General features: G+C 47.3%; 1 protein-coding gene across 1 annotated transcript in view; it reads left to right on the top strand.

Annotated features, from left to right (window-relative positions):
* AGPAT3 (1-acylglycerol-3-phosphate O-acyltransferase 3) overlaps positions 1-19,047 on the top strand; it is a 92,975-nt gene that overhangs the window by 5,414 nt on the left and 68,514 nt on the right. Inside the window, exon 2 of the mRNA XM_040266890.1 lies at positions 17,919-17,980. The gene's annotated coding sequence lies outside the window, so the exon portion shown is untranslated. The remainder of the gene's footprint in view (positions 1-17,918; positions 17,981-19,047) is intronic.

Here is a 19,047-nt window from a genome sequence, read left to right as displayed (position 1 = left end):
ATTTTAATGAGTTATTGGGTATGTGCTGCGCTTAGTCGCTCAGTCGTGTCTGACTCTTTGCAACCCTGTGGACTGTAGCCCTCCAGGCTCCTCTGTCCATGGGGAATCTCCAGGTGAGAATACTGGAGTGGGTTGCCATGCCCTCCTTCAGGGCATCTTCCCCACCCAGGGATCGAACCCAAGTCTCCTGCATTGCAGGCTGATTCTTTACCATCTGAGCCACCAGAGAAGCCTGTTATCAGGTATAAATGTTTCTATTTTGGTAAACAAAGCTATATGTGAAAATTCTAAATACAGATGGGACAAGTGCTAGGCCAGGGTGGCCACGCAAACATGAATGATGACTATACACTTCTTCTCTCAAATGTGTCTCGCCTGACCCCCAGCCACTGACCCCATTGACCTGCAGCCAGTGACCCTTAGCCTCTGACCCTCAGCCACGGACCCCCAGGAGATATGCCATGCAGCTATGGTACCCAAGTCACTAGCTCTTTGGCTGCTGAAACCAGCCAGAAACCTAGATCTTTATATGAAATTATTTATTTTTAACAAGCTGTGCAGGCAAATGGAAAATGTTCCTGCCTGAATTTAGACTGTGGGCCACTATTTTTACAACCTCTTGTCTAAAATATTTGTGTAATTTTCAAAATAAAGTCAGTGAGCCAATTAAATGAGGACAAAATGCATGCAAGAGAAGCAAACAAACAAAAAGATGAATAACAAAACCCCAGGATTTCATGTCCAGATGAAAACCAAGAGAACTGTCTTTCCTATCTCAAGCATGGCTGCTGGAAACAGGTTTGGGGTCTGTGAGGATGGGTGGAGGGAAGGAGAAGCTGGTACCCAGAGAGGTGTCTGTCAGGGAACAAAGGAGCTCTGTGTGTCTCCAGGTGCCTGTAGGAGGCCCTCCCAAGGTCCATGTAAAGATGAAGTCTGCAAAACGTAATGTTTACTGATACCAAATGCATTTAGTGGAAGGCGCTCCTCATCTTGCTCTATGAAAGTGTTGAAAGTAAAAGTTGCTCAGTTGTGTCCAACTCTTTGCAACCCCATGGACTTATACAGTCCATGGAATTCTCCAGTGCCGAGATCCAGCCTCAGCAGAGTCCAGGGATATCCTCAGGATGGACGACGTCAGCGAATGAAGAAAGATAGATAAAGAGATAAGGAAAGAGACACGGGGTGACCAAGCTTCTTTGAGCAAGGCCCATTTACTTTATTCTTCTCGGGGCTTTTGTACCCTGAGTTATACATACAGCAAGGTGAAAAATGCAGAGTCAACTCAACATTCCATCAGTAATAACTTCCATTGATATCAGGTTCCTTCCTGCAAAAGTCTTATTTTCTGTACATCATCTTCTATTCTGGAGGCCTGTTGATATTCCATGACCTCCTTTTGATAAAGGTTGGTCAGCCAGAACACCAGAACAATGATTTTTCCTTAAAGTGTTTCTTCTTAAATTCTTAGCCTACGTCACCCTTAAAGTACAGAGTCACATTTTTATGGAGCAAAGATTCAGCGGGTTACAGCAAAGAAAGAACTTATTAACTCAAAGTCTAATGTTGCTAATGCTAAGGCTATTACTTGTTTTTTCTACATCCTGACTATATGCACTCCCAGGAACACAATGGATAAGGGATGTGAGAACTTGGCAGTAAGCATAGGCTCAACAATGTTGCAAGAGTCTGGATAAACCTGCCAAGTAAGCTAGAATGCTAACAGAGGGTTTGAAACACTCCTTTCACGCCCAGGAGATATATCAACTAGAGCCCTAAGTTAACTCTTTTGGTCAGAGACAGCCGCTTGCTAATGTCAAAAGAGCTGGTGAAAGACATAAAAGAATAAGACAGATTCTGGTTCGGGGGTAGATGCTCGAGCAGGTCCAGGGGTTCCATCGCGTCCTGAGGCCTTGCTCATCAGGACTCTTCCGCATGACCTTGTCATGGGTCGGATGGCCCAGGGATTCCAAGTCCTGCATGACCTTGTCATGGGTGGGATCTCCCGTGCTGGCTCCCAGCACTCCAGGTCAGAATACTGGAGTGGGTAGCCTTTGCCTTCTCCAGGGGATCTTTCCAACCTAGGAATCAAACCCAGCTCTCCCATGTTGCAGGCGGCTTCTTTACCAGCTGAGCCACAAGGGCAGCCCAAGAATACTGGAGTGGGTAGTCTATCCCTTCTCCAGCTGATCTTCCTGACCCAGGAATCGAACTGGGGTCTCCTGCTTTGCAGGCGGATTCTTTACCAACTGAGCTATGATCCCCCAAGTATAATCTTGCTCTATACTTTGATAGAATGTTCTGTGTCCACACGTCTTGGTTACACATGTGGAGCCATGCAGCCCTCTAGCATTCTCTGAAGGGGACCACTGGGCAGGGAAGTCCGGGCAGTGATGCCTACACTGGGCTCTTTGCAGAGATAGGAGAGATTCCGACTGCACAGCTCCCCGCAGGGTGTTCCATGGACCCACCTGCTCTTCAGCACCTGGAGTTGTCATTAAGTTTTACAAGTGGAGGGACTTCCCTGGTGGTCCAGTGGCTACGGCAGGGAACCCGTTTCCATCCCTGGTCAGGGAACTAGATCCTGCATGCCCCAACTAAAGATCCCATGTGCCAAATAAGTGTTTTTTGAAAGTTTTGCCAGTAGGTTGGATACGGAACGTGACTAGTGGTGGCCTGGATCTGTTTCCTGGCAGATGGAGTTGGGCCTCTCCCTGCACTTACTGCTGGGTGTGTTTCCTCCTCTGTGAATCCCTTCCCCTGTTTTCCTGTTGGGTGATAGGTTTTCCTTATGTATTCCTTGCATATGGTTCTGTATGAGGTATTTCCTTGTGCACTGAGGATAATAATCTTTTGTCCTAATGTGTGCTTCAGGAGTCTTGCTTAGGTGGGTCTGGTCTTTTTACTTTGTTTTGATGAATAGAAATTCTTAATGTAATATAGAGTTTATCCACCTTTTCAGCTTTTTGAATGCAGTTGAGAAGTCCTGAGGTCACTTGTGTGTTCTCCTGTGTTTTCTTATAGAAGTTGGACTGTTTGCTTTCCACGCTGAAGCCCTCCGTCCCTCAAGAGTGGCTTCTGGGTGGTGACAGGTAGGGGCTCTGTCCCCATGCAGAGTACAATTGTCCTGATACCAGCCTCCGCCGGGTGGCCCTCTTTCCCTGCTGACCCGTGGGGCCACTGCAATCGCATGTCCAGTTCCCTCCACTGGGTTCTCTGCCCCTCTGGTCGATGTGTCTGCATGGGTGGCCCCTCAACCTGACCCTCTTGCTCTCTGGGCATGGGCCCCACTCCCTCTGCCACCCGGGGTCTCTAGAGCACCTGGCTGATCTTGCTCTTTGTTTTCCTGTGTATGTGTTAAAAGCAGTTTGTCAGGTTTCCTGAAAAACTTTGTCAAGGATTTAGATCAAAACAGCACCCATTCTGTAGATCAGCTGGGGGGTGGATTTCATGTCTATGGTATGAGGTCTTCCTGCCATAGAGGTGGTGTGTTTCCATTAATGTCAGTCTTCTTAAATGGTTTTGCTAGGGCTCTCTACATCCTATTCTGCACACTATCTTATACTTTGTGGTTAAATTTATTCCCAAGTGTCCTTATTTTTGTTACTTTTATAAACGGTGTTTTCACATTTTATTTATTTTTTTACTTAAAAAAATTCTAACTCTCCTTGCTGTTGAGCAGAAAGGAAGTTGATTTTGGATATTGATTGCTATCCAGGCACCTCGCCAATCTCTTTTTCTTATAATTTGCAGAGTTGGGGGATTTTCTGCACGGACAGAAAGTGTTTGTTTCTTCCTTACAGCTTTAGCATTGTCCCATCCTGTTTTGCTGCCTGGGCCAGGGCTGTCAAGACAGGACTGTACTGCATGCGAGTGTGATGGGGCATTTTGGTCATTATTCTGGGTTTTCAGGGAATCTGCTCAGTTTTCCCGTTTGGTGTTGGTACAAATACGGAGGCTGCTTAGTTCCGAATCTTCCTGTTGCTCCTCCTGGGAACAAAGGAGCTAACAGATGGAAGGAAATAAAGAGATGAAGAGATTCAAGACTCACCTTCACTGGTTATCAGGGAGATGCAAAAATAACAGCTTGGTGAGATGCCGGCCTGCTCCACTGGGGTGGCCAAAATGTAAAGAGAGTGCCTGGGCCAGGTGTGGGCACAGATGTGAGCCAAGGTGCGCTGGTGTGAATGTGAGCTGGGGGTTGTTAGAGAAGCATGGCCATGTCTGCAGAGCGGCCTCCACATCTAGGCACACTTGGTGTGTGGCCCCACATGGGCAGGATGGCCACAGCAGCATGCGTGCTGTGTCCGAGGGACACTGCTGGGGAGAGGGTGGGCTTTAGGGCAACTATATGGAACGGGGGTGTGTGTGGTAAGAACCCCTTCTCAGATTTCTTGTAGTGTTGGAATGAGGACATACTGGGAAGAGACTCAAGGGGTAAATGGTTACTTCTTACAAGGGGTGGGATAGTGTAGCTGGGAGGAGTTACAATGTATTACTGTATCTCCTCAGATTACCTTACCCATTTAAAACAAGTTACAAAAAATAAAAGAGAGAATGCTTATTTTTCTGTAGACTCCCCTTTCCAGTTAAAAGAGTTGTCTTGTTTATACAAATATTTGACTTCTTTCTGAAAAATAGGAACCATATATACTTTTTCCCCCTTGCTTTCTTCTTAAAATTCCTTTTGGAGTGTAGCTGATTTACAATGTTGTGTTGGTTTCAGATGTACAGCAAAGTGAATCAGTTACACATAGTTCCACACTTTAAAAAATTCTTTTCCCATACAGGGCATTAGAGAATATTGCGTAGAGTTCCCTGTGCTATGTAGTAGGTGTTACTATTTATTTTATTAATATATATAATAGCTCATATATCAAAATTCCAATCTTCCAATTTATCCCTTTACCCCCTGGTAACCATCTGTTTTCTACATCTGTAACTCTATTTCTGTTTTGTAAATAAGTCCATTTGTACCATTTTTTAAGATTCCACATGCAGGCGATATCATATGGTATTTGTCTCTGACTGACTTCACTAAGTATGACAGTCTCTAGGTCCATCCCTGTGGCTGCAAATGGCCTTATTTCATTCTTCTTGTGGCTGAGTACTGTTCCACTGTATATATGTACCTTTATCTTTATCTGTTCCTCTGCTGATGAATATTTGGGTTGCTTCCATGTCCTGGCTGTTGCGATAGTGCTGCTGTGAACACTGAGGTGCTTGTATCTTTTTGAATTATGGTTTTCTTCAGATAGATGTCGTGAATATTTGACTGAAGATGTTGCTTTATCAAAGACTTTTCCCGTGTGTGTTGAGCTGATCATATAAAATTTTCTCCTTTTATCCGTTAATGTGGTAAAAGTACATGAGTAGATTTTCCTGCTTTTCAGGAAATACCCCATTTCAACCATGATGTGTTTTACTGCATTACCGTACTTGGTGTGTTGAGATTTTGTTTAGAATTTGTTGCACCTTTGTTTAGAAGTATGCATGGCTTTTAACTGTCCTCTCTTGTACTGTCCCAATGGGTTTGGGGCCGGGTTACACTCATCTCATCATCCAAGTGGGCGGTGTTACCTTCCATGTGAGATTGGGGTGATGTGTTTCTTGGCCTGGGCCTGGCTTTTGTGTAGACAGATTTTTACATTTTGATTGATTCTTTTACTAGCTACTGATGTGTTCAGCTTTTCTAGTCTTTAAAATAAGATTTGGTGTTATTTTTCTAAGGAGTCACCTGCATTGTTGCTATGTAACAAGTGACCTCAACACTTCCTGGCTTTCAACAACACTTTCCATCTCACTGTTTCTGTGGTCCAGGAATCCAGGCTCAGCTTAGCTGGTTCCTCAGGCCCAGGTCTCTCATGGGCTGTGACCAGGTGTCACCGAGGCTGCAGTCTTATCTAAAGGCGAGACAGGGTGAGGGTCCTTCTTCAAGTTAATTCACACTGTCAACAGGATTCAGGTCTTTGCCAGTTGTTCTGTCCATCCTGGCAGTTTGTCCATCAGAACAAGAAGGGGAGAGAGTGTGAGCCAGCTAGTCAAAGACTCAGTGCTGTAAACCCCATCTTGGAGGCCACCTTCCACTACTTTTCTCAAAAGCCAGTCACTAGGTCCAGCCCACACTCAAAGGTGTGAACCTTGGAGTCATCTTAGACCTCTCTACCCCAGGGTCCACATTAATAACGTTGTCAATTTCTTGGTAAAAAGGTCTTAATATTTTCTTAATTTTTTAATCTCCATGGTATTTGACATTAAGCTCCACCTTTCATTCCTAGAATTGTTTTTGTTTTTCTTTTTTCTCAGTTTATCTCAGCAGTGGTTCATCTGTCTCCTTGCGGCTCACAAAGAGCCGACTCTCAGCCAGCTCTCACGCCTATCACATTCTTGGTTCTCCTGTCATTAATTTATCTTTCCATTGTCATCATTTCTTTCTGCTCTTTCTGGGTTTTTTCCCTGGTGATCTCTTTACAGGTTATTGAGTTGAAAGCTTAACTTCTTTGTTATTTTTGTAAGCATAGTTTCTTAATTTTCAAACTTTATTTCTATCATAAGAATTAAAGGTAAACGTTTCTTCCTGGTGCTATAGTCTTGTGTCTGGTATATTTTGGAGTGTAGCAGTATCACTGTTCAGCTTCCCTGGTGGCTCAGATGGCAAAGCATATGCCTGCAGTGCAGGAGACCTGGGTTTGATCCCTGGGTCTGGAAGATCCCCTGGAGAAGGAAATGGCAACCCACTCCAGTACTCTTGCCTGGAAAATTCCACGGACAGAGGAGCCTAGCTGGCTACAGTCCATGGGGTCGCAAAGAGACGGACATGACTGATCGACTTCACTTTAGTATCATTGTTCAGTTCTTGAGCATTTTGGTTGTTCAGTTGCCAGATCATGTCTGACTCTTTGTGACCCCGTGGACTGCAGCATGCAAGGCCTCCCTGTTCCTCACTATCTCCTGGAGTCTGCCCAAGTTCATGTCCATTGAATCAGTAATGCTATCAACCATCTCGTCCTCTGCCACCCTCTTCTCCTTTTCTGAGGGTTTAAATATCTGTCATTACTCTTCTGTGACCCATGAGTGATATGGAAGGTACTTTTATTTTCTAAGTGCGTGGGGAATTTAGGTTATATATTTATTATTGATTTCAGCTCAGAAGGCTTGTGGGCAGAGGGCACAGACATGGATCATACCGTGTCACCGCCTACTGTCTCCAGAGGTCATCTGGTGGTCCCTCTGGCCTTCCTGGGTGAGCGATGTTCCCTCTCCACTGTGTTTGTGGCCCCTTTTACATCCAGTGTTCTCTGTTTTTATGGTGGCATCTCTAGAGTGGGTTTCTTCTTATTTGTCCTGCTTTGGAGTCAATGTGCTTCCTGAGGATAAAGTTTTGTGTCTCTCGGGAATTCTGGAAAAATTTCAACCATTCTTCTGTTGACTTTTGCTTCAATTTACCTTATGCTTGACTTTCTTACACCAGTTTCCAAGTCTCACACTCTTGCTCATGTTTGTCTTTTAGTCTTTTTTTTTTTTTTTAATCACCACATTCTCGGTGAATTCCTCCATTTTCCCCTCTCGTTTTCCAGCTGTATCTTCTGTCTAATCTGCTACTTAACCTGCACATTAAGCTCTTCATTTCAGTGATCCTAGTTTTCATTCCTTTTTAAAAAAATATTTAATCTTTATTCATTGATTTATTTGGTTGGACTGGGTCTTAGCTGCGGCATGTGAGATCTTTAGTTGCACCAAGTGGGATCTAGTTCCCCGACTAAGGATTGAATCCGGGCCCCCTGCATCGGGAGTTCAGTTCAGTTCAGTTCAGTCGCTCAGTCGTGTCCGACTCTTTGCGACCCCATGAACTGCAGCACTCCAGGCCTCCCTGTCCATCACCAACTCCCGGAGTTCACTCAAACTCACATCTGTCGAGTTGGTGACGCCATCCAGCCATCTCATCCTCTGTCGTCCCCTTCTCCTCCTGCCCCCAATCCCTCCCAGCATCAGAGTATTTTCAGTCTTAACCACTGGACCACCAGGGAAGTCCCTGTTTCTCGTTCTTAAATGTCCTCGGTAGTTCTCTCCAAAGCTGCCTCTTCTCTTGCTTGGTGTTTTTTTCTTTGCACTTGTTCCAAGTTCTTCTTTTATCTCTAAGCATACTTACTTCATATGTGTGCTCAGTTTCATCCACCTCTTTGTGGGCCCACCAGGCTTCTCTGTCCATGGGATTTCCCAGGCAAGAATACTAGAGTGGGTTGCCATTTCCTCCTTCAGGGAATCTTCCCAACCCAGGGATCAAACCCAGGTCTCCTGCATCGCAGGCAGATTCTTTTTGACTAGTGCCACCTGGGAAGCCCTACTTATTTTATATACTGCAAAGAATAATGCCAACATAATAAAAACACCTACAATAATACTGAAGTCTAAATGTCTTGGGCATTTGCTATGCTGCTTCTCACTCCCTGAAGCTCAGTTCTCATGTGCTTTGTACTCTGGGCTGTGATCTTGTGTTCAGGAGACTTTGTCTCCCTGGAGGGGCTCTGCTTCTCCCAGGATCCCGGGAGTGGAGCTGATCTAGAAATAAACCATTATAGGTTTATTTCCTGGATTCATAAGAGGGGACTTCTGAAGGTGTCATTGACAAAGAAGGAACTTGATCCCCTAAACAGAACTCAGAGCTTGAAGAGATTGCCAAGGTGAACCTACACAAATCCTGGTGAATAAAGCAATTGTGGGAGTTAAGGAATGCTATGGTGTGAGTAGCCCTGAGGGACTCAGCTAACCTGGGGGGTTTTGTCCTAGCCTAGGACTGCCTCGCCAGGGACAAGAGCAGTGTCCAGGATGCGGAAAGTCGGAGGCCCTCGCTCCCTGCACTCCGTTAAGCGCTTTATTCAGTTTGGGACACAGTTGCAAAACGTGACTCTGATTTTGTCCTCAATGAACTTAACTTCCCATTGACTTCTCTGTTGTCCATGCGACGGAGGTGGTGTCTGTTGTCTTAGAACAGGCAGACCATCCAGACAATGCTTTTGGTAGCTAAAAACTGCCATACGTCTGCAGTGCATGGTATATACCAGTGAAGGTGAAAGAGCATGATTTTTTAAAGGGGGTTAGTAAATCTAACATGTCAGATTTCAAAGCTATTAATAGAAATTAAACATGAATGAAAAGACCGTCAGGCACTTGGAATGTTGTTGTCTTGGTGGGGCGGGGTCTGCCCGAGTTCATGTCCACTGTGGATCTCCAAGACTCCCTTGTGTTTTAATTACTTGTGAGGCTGTGACCCCAGCTCACTGTCCTCTCAGTTCTGCTTCTTAAACCCTGGGCCCACAGGGTCCCCTGCAGCCTGTGTGTCCCTGGACCAGGCACCCCAACCTGAGCAGTCCTCTCCTGTCCGTTTCTCCCATACCCGTGAACATGCCTCCTGGGGTGATGTGTCCAGGCCAGGCCCTGCCCCACCCACGACCCCGTCCTCCATGTTTCTCATCGCCCCCTGCCTCACCCAAGATTGCCTCCAGTCCCGCTCCCATCAGATCCCTTCCCTGTGGCCATTGAGGTTCTGTCTCAGTGAGCCCAGTTCTGTTCCTGCCCTTGCCCGCTCCAGCCCCTGCTGATGGTGGTGATGCTCAGAGGATGCCATCTCCTCTGTTCGGTCCTCACTTCTCCCCTGAGCCTGCACCCTGGACCTTTGCCTGGTGGATTCTTGCTCATCCTCCAGCTGTCAGTTTGCCAGGACACCTCCCCCAGCCCGAGACCCAGCTGGGATGCACACACATGCACTCGGCTGCTCACACGCATGCACACACGCGCACACACCTCACACCGTGCAGGCTGTCCATGGGCTGCTTTCCTTACTTCATGCCCCACTGCTGACCTTTACCATCTGCCTGCTCCGCCCCTGGGTAGAGACCACAGGGCTGCACTTGGCCCTGTGGTGTGAACAGTGAGGTCAACAGCCAGCCATGGAGCTTTTTCTGTTCCCTGTGGTGAGTCCTGCGGGCACCACACTCCCCTGGGTGGCTCGCTGAGCGCATCCTGCCCGTCCCAACACTGCAGACCCACATAGCAGACTTTCCGTGAAGAGACCACACCTGTCTCCACACCCACTAGTAACGATGGAGAGAACACCATCTGGGTGCCTGGTAGCCTTTTGTTTCCACTCTATTTCTGGTTTTGAAATCCAGCAAACAGAGGCTTTGTCCCTGCTCTACGATGAACCTCGGTAGCATCATAACCCACACTGTCCCCTGTCTGTTAACGTCCACAGTGCGAGTCGGGGCTTCCCTGGTGGCTCAGACAGTAAAGAATCTGCCTGCACTGCAGGAGACCCAGGTTCCGTCCCTGGGTCAAGAAGATCCCCTGGAGAAGGGAATAGCAACCTACTCCAGTATTCTTGCCTGGAGACTCCCATGGACAGAGGAGCCTGGAGGGAACAGTTTATGGGGTCGCAAAGAGTTGGGCACGACTGAGCAGCTAACACACAAACACGCGCACACACAATGCAGATTGGTGGCAGGTAGACTGATTTTCCCCCTGGAGGTGTGGGATGGGCCACAGGCTTAAGTGGCCTCAGCCAGTGACTTCACACTTCTTAGGAGTGGCCCTCTGCTCCTCATTGCTCGCCTGGGAGCTCATGAGGGTTAGAAAATATCACATGTGAAGACTGTAAAGTGGTGTCACACATGAGGCACCACATGTGTGTCAGAGCAGCGATGCCTCATGAGGGGGTGATGGTGAGTCCTGGCGGGGCTGCCAGGGATGACAGCACATGGACAAGAGACCCAGGGCCATGATCCCTGCAGGGGGTACAGAGATGGACACAGCTGAGCCCCATGCCAGCTCATCCCCAAACTGGCGCATGCGTCCTTGGGTGGCTGACAAGGGTCCCAACCATCTCTCACCCAATGCTTCTCCCCTCTACCCCTCAGATGCCAAGCAAGAGGCTGGTGGGTCTTGTTTCTGCAGAAGCCATATTCTGCTGTGTTTGGCCCTTTTCTGGAACATGGAAGAGGCTGCTGCCCACTAGCCTGTGGCCGGCCCGGATGCCGGTCTGTCCATCTCAGAAGTGCTGGCTTCCGTGCCAGCTTGACAACCCCCCTCACCCTGGCGCTGGATTTTTTCATGGCTCAGCACGTGGCACGGAGCTTTGTTTCCCTCTAAAGTGCCTCTGAGGGCAACAGAGGTGCTGGTGGCCTGCCCCAGGGAGGCACCTGCCGGCTGTACACCCAGAGTGGGCAGGGCGCCTCGCCCATCCGTCCTTGTGCGGCTCCAAGGCTGCTCCTCGGGGCACGAAGCTGTGTTTGTGAGTCTTGGGGAGAAGACCAAGCGGGGGCTCTGCAGGGACCCCAACTGTTTATGCCACGAGTTCAGTCTCTGAGCCACAAGGGAAGCCCAAGAATACTGGAGTGGGTAGCCTATCCCTTCCCCAGAGGATCTTCCAGACCTGGAATCAAACCGGGGTTTCCTGCATTGCAGACGGATTCTTTACCAACTGAGCTATCTATGCCGCGGGTTCAGTTTCTGGTTTTGGGTGAACTGGGCCTGTCCTGCTTTGTTCTCCCTTCTAGTGGGCTCAGAAGGAATCATCTCCCTGTCTCAGCAGTTTCATTTATTGCTGTGTGTGTGTGTGTGTGTGTGTGTGTGTGCGTGTGTGTGAGACACACATACCTGTGCCCGAGCTGAGCTCTGGGGCATCCAGGGCTGACCTTGAGTGCTGGCCTGGCCTGGATCAGCAGCGGCTGCTTGTTGTACATTTTGACTCTCTTGTCCCTCCCCCGGCTCCCCTGTGCCCCTTAACAATTGGCTAACAGTGATGCTCTGTGTTGCCTTCACAAACAGAACCTTCAGCACCAGAGACCTTGTTGGAATGCGAGCTCTGGTCTTCAGATCAAGGATGTGTCCTGACCCGGTTCTGGGCGTGGAAGTGGGACCGGGGTCTGGACAGTGTCCCCCGGCACCCCCGCAGTGGGGCCCCATGCAGTGGGGCTCAGACCCAAGTAGGAGCTTCCAGTATCCGGACAGCATGCTCACGCACAGCCCGCTCGCTCTCGTCTCCACTGTACGCAGGTTGCCTCTCTGAGTTCACGCTTGGTTCTCGAGTAAACGCTTTCGCTTAAATGTCTTCTCCACTTGTGGAGGCCAGTTTCTCACACAAGCCAATTTAAGAAGGCTCCAACCAGACCAGCCTGGAGTGCCGGGCATCTGCGAGGGTGGCAGTGCCCCCAGGTGAGGGCACAGGCAAGGGTCCTGGTGTCCAGGGTTCCGGGGTGGCTTGTGGCTGATGCTTCAGGGCTTTAAAGATCATGGGGCACTTTCGGTTTTCTGTAGCTCCTTCAGCATGTGGTGGTCGGTTGTTGTTCCTAGGAATCTGTCCCATTAGCTGTGTTTGCACATCAGGAGCTGCTCAGAACCCTCAGCGTCTGCTTGTGCCTCCCCCACCTCCTGACGCTGTCCATGCGGTCTCTCATTGTGTCCTGATTCTCTTGCCAAAACACAGCCAATTTTACTCATCCTTTCAAAGACTCACTTTTTGGGTTTCTGCATGTTTTTCGTTTCATTAATTTCTGCTTTCTAGGTTATTTCCTTCCTTCCTCTTAATTTACTTTGTTTTTCTAACATGTTTTATGTCATTTGTTTTCAGCCTTCTAAAAATTTCTCCCCTAAAGTATAACCTTTGATCCCTTTAAGAACTTTTAGCTGCAGCCTAAAGTTGCGAAATGACATGTTTTTGCTACTATTTCATTCAACAGATTTTCCTAGTATAGTATCTTAATTGATTTTTAAATTGTTAATTACTCTTTTAAAATTAATTTTTGTTGGAGTACAGTTGCTCTACAATGTTGTATTAGTTTCTGCTGTACAGCAGAGTGAGCCAATTATACATATACATATATCCTCTCCTTTTTGGGTTTGCTTCCCATTTAGGTCACCACAGAGCACGGAGTAGAGTTCCCAGTGCTTAACAGGAGGTTCTCATTAGTTCTCTGTTTTATACATAATATCAATAGTGTATCGCGTCAATCCCAGTCTCCCAATTCACCCCACGCCCTCTTTCCTTCCTTGGCAATGTACATCCATCTGCGACCATTCTCTGCATCTGCATCTCTATTTCTGCTTTGCAGAAAAGCTCGTCAGTGTCATTTTTCTAAATTCCAGAAGCGATACAATACAGTGTTTTTCTCTTCCTGACTCCCTTCACTCTGACCGTCTCTAGGTCCATCCACGTCTCTGCAGGTTGTACAGTCCTGTTCCTTTTTGTGGCTGTACAGCCCTGTTCCTCTTTGTGGCTGTTCTCTTTCTGACTCCCTTCACTCTGACCGTCTCTAGGTCCATGCACGTCTCTGCAGGTTGCACAGTCCTGTTCCTTTTTGTGGCTGAGATCCCATCGTGTGTCGGCAGCACGTCTTCATCATCTGTTCTTCTGCTGATGGACCGTCTAAGTGTATGAGAATTTTTCCCAGTGTCTTTTTTGTTACCTTTTTCTTTTGCATTAGTAAATTTTGGTCAAAGAATATACTCTGATTGATGCCTGTCTTTTGAAATTTGTTGAGGCCTGTTTTATGGCTAGCATTATAGTCACATTTTATAAATGCTCTGTGCATCTTTGAAAAGACTGTATTCTGTGATTGGTGAGATTAGTTTTGGTAGGTTCATTAATCATGTTGTTTAAACCTCCTATATTAGGTCTTGGCAAAAATAGAGCCCGTAGGCTTAATCTGGCTTGCCACCTATTTCTAGAAATAAATTCTTTTTTTGTTTGTTTTGTTTTAACTTTTATTTTTTGGTCATGCCACATGGCATGTGGGATCATGATTCCCTAATTACCAGAAATCAAACCTGTGGCCTCTGCAGTGGAAGCACAGAGTCTCAACTACTGGACTTACAGGGCAGTCCCTAGAGATAAATTCTCATGGGATCACATCCACATCCTTGGTTTATGTATTGCCATGGTCTCTATTCATTTGCCCTGAAAAATCTAAAATATTTACTCTTTGGCCCTTTCCAGAAAAGTGTTTGCCAACTCTTGTATCTTCAGTCATTTATTTTATCTATTTTATCAAATACAGAGAGCGGGTCTGTTAGAATCTTCAGTTATCATTGTAGATTTGCCTACTAATTCTTGCATTCCATCAGTTTTTGTTTTATATGTTTGGGGCTGTGTTATTTGTGACACAGTTTAAAATTGTGGTATCTTCTTCATGCATGACATGTCTGTCGTATGAAGTAATCGTCTGTCTCCACTAGTGTGTCTTGCCTGTAAGTCGGCTTTGTCTGAGATTCATAGAGCTGAGCCTCTGGGTAGTATTTGCCTTGTGTACTCCTTCTGTTCTTTTATTTTTAACTCTTTTTTATTTTTAAGTCTTAGATGTACCTTGTAAACATATCCATGTTGGGTGAACCAGAAAGTTCATTTGGGTTTTTCTGTAACATCTTACGGAAAAACCCAAACAAACTTTCTGGCCAACCCAATATAATTAAAGTGGTTTTTTTAACATGGTATTTTAATTTGAAGTTTGATTTTCTTTTTTAAAAATTCTGACAATTAAGAATTTTAGAGCCATTGTAAATGTAATTACAGATAGATTTGAGTTTAAATCTACCATCTTATATTTTACTATTTTATCTATGCTATGTTTCTTTTTTCTTTCCTTCTCCTTTCTTTTTTGAGTTGGTTATTGATCCGTTCTTTCTTTTTTTTTTTTTTTACCTCTACCACTAGGAAGTTATAGACTTTTTCTGCACCTTTGATGGTTTTCCAGAAATTACAACATTCTTAGTTATCAAATGTCTAAAACTAACCTGTACTTTACTCTTGGGGGAACCCAAGGATCTGAGATCACCCCACTACCCCTTCCAAGTGTTACTGTATATTTAACTTTTTTAACCCACTAGCCTTTGCTGCTTTATCCTCAGTATTAGTCTTGTTTAGATTTGTAGACGTACCTGCCTCTTTCTTTGCTCTTTCTTCTTTTTGCATCTCCGGCATTCCATCTGAGCTCACTTCTTCCTGTTCAAGCATTAGAAATTTCATGCATTAGAAATTCCTTTCATCAGGTTCTGAGGTGGCAATCTTTCCCCACTTTTGTTTGGGTTTCCATGCTGCTCTGGAGATGGGCTTGCCTGTTGTAGAATCCAGGTTGGCTGTTGGGTCCTTTCAGTGAGACATTGTGTGCTGGCCTCTGACATCCTTTGTTTGCTAACAAACCATTGTCAGGCTATCCCTTCTTTGCAGGTAATCTGATTTTTTCTCTGGCTTTTAACATCAAAATTAAAAGTCTTTGTTTCAAAGGATGCCATCAAGAAAGTGAAAAGACAACCCACAGGATGAGAGAAAGTATGCGAATAACTCATTTGACTAGGGGCTTGTACTAGAAGGTAGAAAGAGCTCTGGCGAGGCTGTACGGCCAGTACCTGAGCGCCGGTGATATTCTTGAGCAGGGACAGTGAGTGGGGAGGTCCTGCCACCTGCCGCCGGCTCTGACCGCACCCTCCTGCCTGTGCTGTTGCTCACCTGGACCACCCCTCCATCCCGTCTGTGTGCAGGAGAATCGCCCGTCATCTCTCCAGACGTCATGAGCATCACCGTTCTATACAGCCACAGCCTCTGCCTCCGATATGGTCAGCGCCTCTCAGCTAAGTGCAGTGGTGCCCACTTGGATGAGTGAGAAATGGAATGTAAACGTGGGATCCCAACATCCACTTCTAGCCGTGACGGGGTGACCTGGACCAGATCTCACATCCCGCGTTGAACAGCAGGAAAAAACAAACAGAAGCATGTGAGGTTGCAATGTCAAACACCGCACGGCAGGAGCGCTGGACAGTGACCCCACAGGAGGGATGCCCCCTTCAGCTCATCCCCTGCACCTGCCAGCTGAGCACAGGGAGGGTGGTGGAGGCGTAGCCCAGTGACCAGGGCTCCAGGGAGGCTGGAATCGGTGGGGGAAATGCGGGAGAGGATAGGAGTACATGAATCAGGAGCTCTAGGGCGCTGAGCACAGAACCCGCACCCTGCGCTTAGACCCTGTTGACCATCGCAGGTGTGGGAGATGCCCCCAAGGTCAGGGGACCTGGAAGAGCGTGAGTATCATTATTTCCTCAGTTCACATGGGCTGTGAGTGAAGTTGCATACTCAGCAGCCAGGTGAAAAGACCTCACAGTTCAGAGGGCATTGAGCAGGGTCCTCAAAGGCCGTAGTGTCCTCCCCAGACGTGAGCCTGCTCAGAACCCATAGACACAAAGCTTGAAGGAAGCCTGGAGAGAGTTGAACAACTCTTGAGTAAGTTAACAACATCCACTAATGAGGCCTGACAATATTTGAGGGATGAGAACAAACTCACCCCCAAACATGCCACATTCACAGTGTCCAGGAACCAGGTAGAAATTATTTGTCGTGCAAACAGGTGGGAAAATGTAACCCAGAAGTTGAGAAAAATCAATTAGAAACAGATCCAGGTGGATCCACACTATCCAGATGGTAGAATCAGGATAGAAGGATGTTAAAAATGTCTGTTATAAATATGGCCCATGTGTTCAGTGACACAGAGAAGCTATGCACAAGGTGAGGAGAAAATGAATGGTGTAAAAAAAGACCCAAGTCTTCTAGAGAGGAAAGCCCTGAGCTGGATGGGTTCATAATGGGTCAGACGCTGCAGACACAAGATCAGTATTATTGAAGATATAGCACCAGAAACTTTCTAAAAATGAAACACAGGAAAGAGGCAGGGAAAAAAAAACAACATCATCAGTGTAACCATAAAGAGGGGTAATAAATAGGAAATTGAAAAGGATGTGTGATGGAAAATATTTGAAAGAAAATGGCTAAAATTTTGCAAATTTGGTGAAAATTTATTTTCAAGGAGATCCACAAATCCCAAGCAGAAGAAAACTATGCCACTGCAGTATTCTTGCCTGGAGAATCCAATGGACAGAGCAGCCTGGCGGACTACTGTCCTTGGGGCCGCAAAGAGTCGGAGAAATGACTGAAGCAACTCAGCATAAAACAAAATTCTGACACATGCTATGGCATGAATGAACCTTGAGGACAGGCTGCGCCATGACATGAGTCAGACACAAAAGGACAAACGCTGGAGTGACCCACTTATGTGAGGCCCCTGGAGGAGTCAAGTCCCAGGGACAGAAGGCAGGATGGCGGGGCCAGAGGCTGGGGAGGGGGAGGGGAGTGAGTGAGTGATGGGGCCGAGGTTCAGCGTGGGAAGATGGACAAGGTCTGTGATTGGACAGTGCTGACAGCAGCTCAGCGGTGTGAATGCTCTTAAGGCCACTGAGCTGGACACAGCACAATGATTTAAATAGTGACTCATACCTGAGGTTTAAAACAAACACAAAAAAACAAGGACTAAACTTAGCCAGTAGGCCTGGTTTTGGCTTCCTTGATCACAAGCTAAGCCGTAGTGGAGGAGGGCTGTGCTGACCTGGAGACGAGGCTGTCTGCAGAGTTAGTGGGTTTGGAGGAAGGTGAGAGCTGCTGAGGCCAGCATGGTCATTGTTCTGGGAGCTGGAGCCTCGTCGCCCAGAGGCCAGAGACCTGAAGGCTGTTCTGCTCCTCTTCCGAGGCAGGAGGCAGCCCACCTTCAGCTGCTCTTGCCAGCCCCCCACGGAGGTTGAAATTGCTTTGCAGCCCTTCCTGGGGTGTGCCCTCTGCCTCTCTCTGGGTATGTTCATTTATGGGCCATCTGTCAGGCCTCCTTAGAAGGCAGAGGACAGTAGCAGCTCTCGGAAAGGCCCTGCGAGGCTGTGTCCTTGGTGTTTGCCTCAGCTGGCGGACTCTTCAATTCATCAGGAAGTCAGGTTCATTCATAACCATCCGCCTCCCTGATGTGCAGACTCTTTTGATTTCAGGGTAACGGCATGTAGTTTGTTCGCTGGTATTTTTCTAGTCCTGCCTAACTACACTGTGTTGTGTCTTTCACTTTCAGGCCTTGAAGTTAGAAACCTCCAAGGACGATTCTCCCGCTGACCCTGTTGACCCTGGGCCTCGGTGAGTCCAGAGAGGGAGGGGCCTGATGCCTTAGCCGCGTGTGTGTGCGCATGTGCGGTTGTGTGTGTGCGTGTGTTTATTTTTGTCCCCTGGAGCAGTCCCAGCCAGACAGGGTCCCACCCCAGTCCTCTGGACCTGGCTCCGTTGGGAGACACGGAAGTTCCTCGCTTGGAGAGCCAGGCTCGCTGGCCCAGCCTCAGTGACACTGAGGGGACGGACGGAGTGGGCACAGTTGGGCCTTAACGCATTGCTGGTTGATTTTCCTAAAGGAGTCCAGCAGGGCTGTGGGGGAGGCACCAAGAGCCTTCTGATCAGCAAAGCACATTGCTCTGTGCATGGCAGCCGTGTGTTATCAGCACTGCTTTGTTTCTGGAGGAGAGTGGCCAATGGCACTGGTCATCAGCCAGGCCTTTCCCGGAAGCACAGAACTGGGGAGGTCAGAGATGGAAGTCAGTTTGGTCTCCCTCTTTCGGGGTTTGGGGGCCTCAAGTTCTGTAGCCACTGAGGGCTGGGAACAGGAGCGGGAAGAGAGCAGCGAGTCAGAGACTCAGTGCTCTTCAGCTACTGGGCAATTCCCAGATTAGACTGATAACCAAGCACCCAACGAGATTAACTCAACGTTGACAGGAAGAAACGACGTTCAGTTACCTGCATACAACTGAACAGTTTTTAGAGACAGGAAAGATATAGCAACCTCTCCCCACCCTACCACCACCACAATAAGCTAGTAGTCATCAGTAGTGAAAGTTAAAGCAAATCGTTTGCTTATGACTTGAACTGGTACCTCTAAAAGATACCCAAGTGTCTAATAACAATAAACATCTGAAAAGATGTGTGATGCAGTCATCAGAGAAATGGAAGTTACAGACCACGGTGTGCTGGTGTGATGAGTGGAGATGAGGCAGGTGGACAAGGGTAGGAGCAGGGGGCTCATCAGTCACTCTTACCTCTGTTTTTCTGCAAGTCAGCTCCTAGCTGAGCACTTAAAAACCCCTCATCACTCAATTCTCTTCCCCTCTGTGAACAGCGAGTCTTACCTGTGTTTTTCTGAGGAGGACACAGACTCA

Source organism: Oryx dammah, unplaced genomic scaffold, assembly GCF_014754425.2.
Source record: "Oryx dammah isolate SB20612 unplaced genomic scaffold, SCBI_Odam_1.1 HiC_scaffold_2, whole genome shotgun sequence".
In the NCBI taxonomy this organism is placed as follows: Eukaryota; Metazoa; Chordata; class Mammalia; order Artiodactyla; family Bovidae; genus Oryx; species Oryx dammah.
Note: the sequence above shows the minus strand (reverse complement) of the source record. Positions and strands in the feature narration are given on the sequence as shown.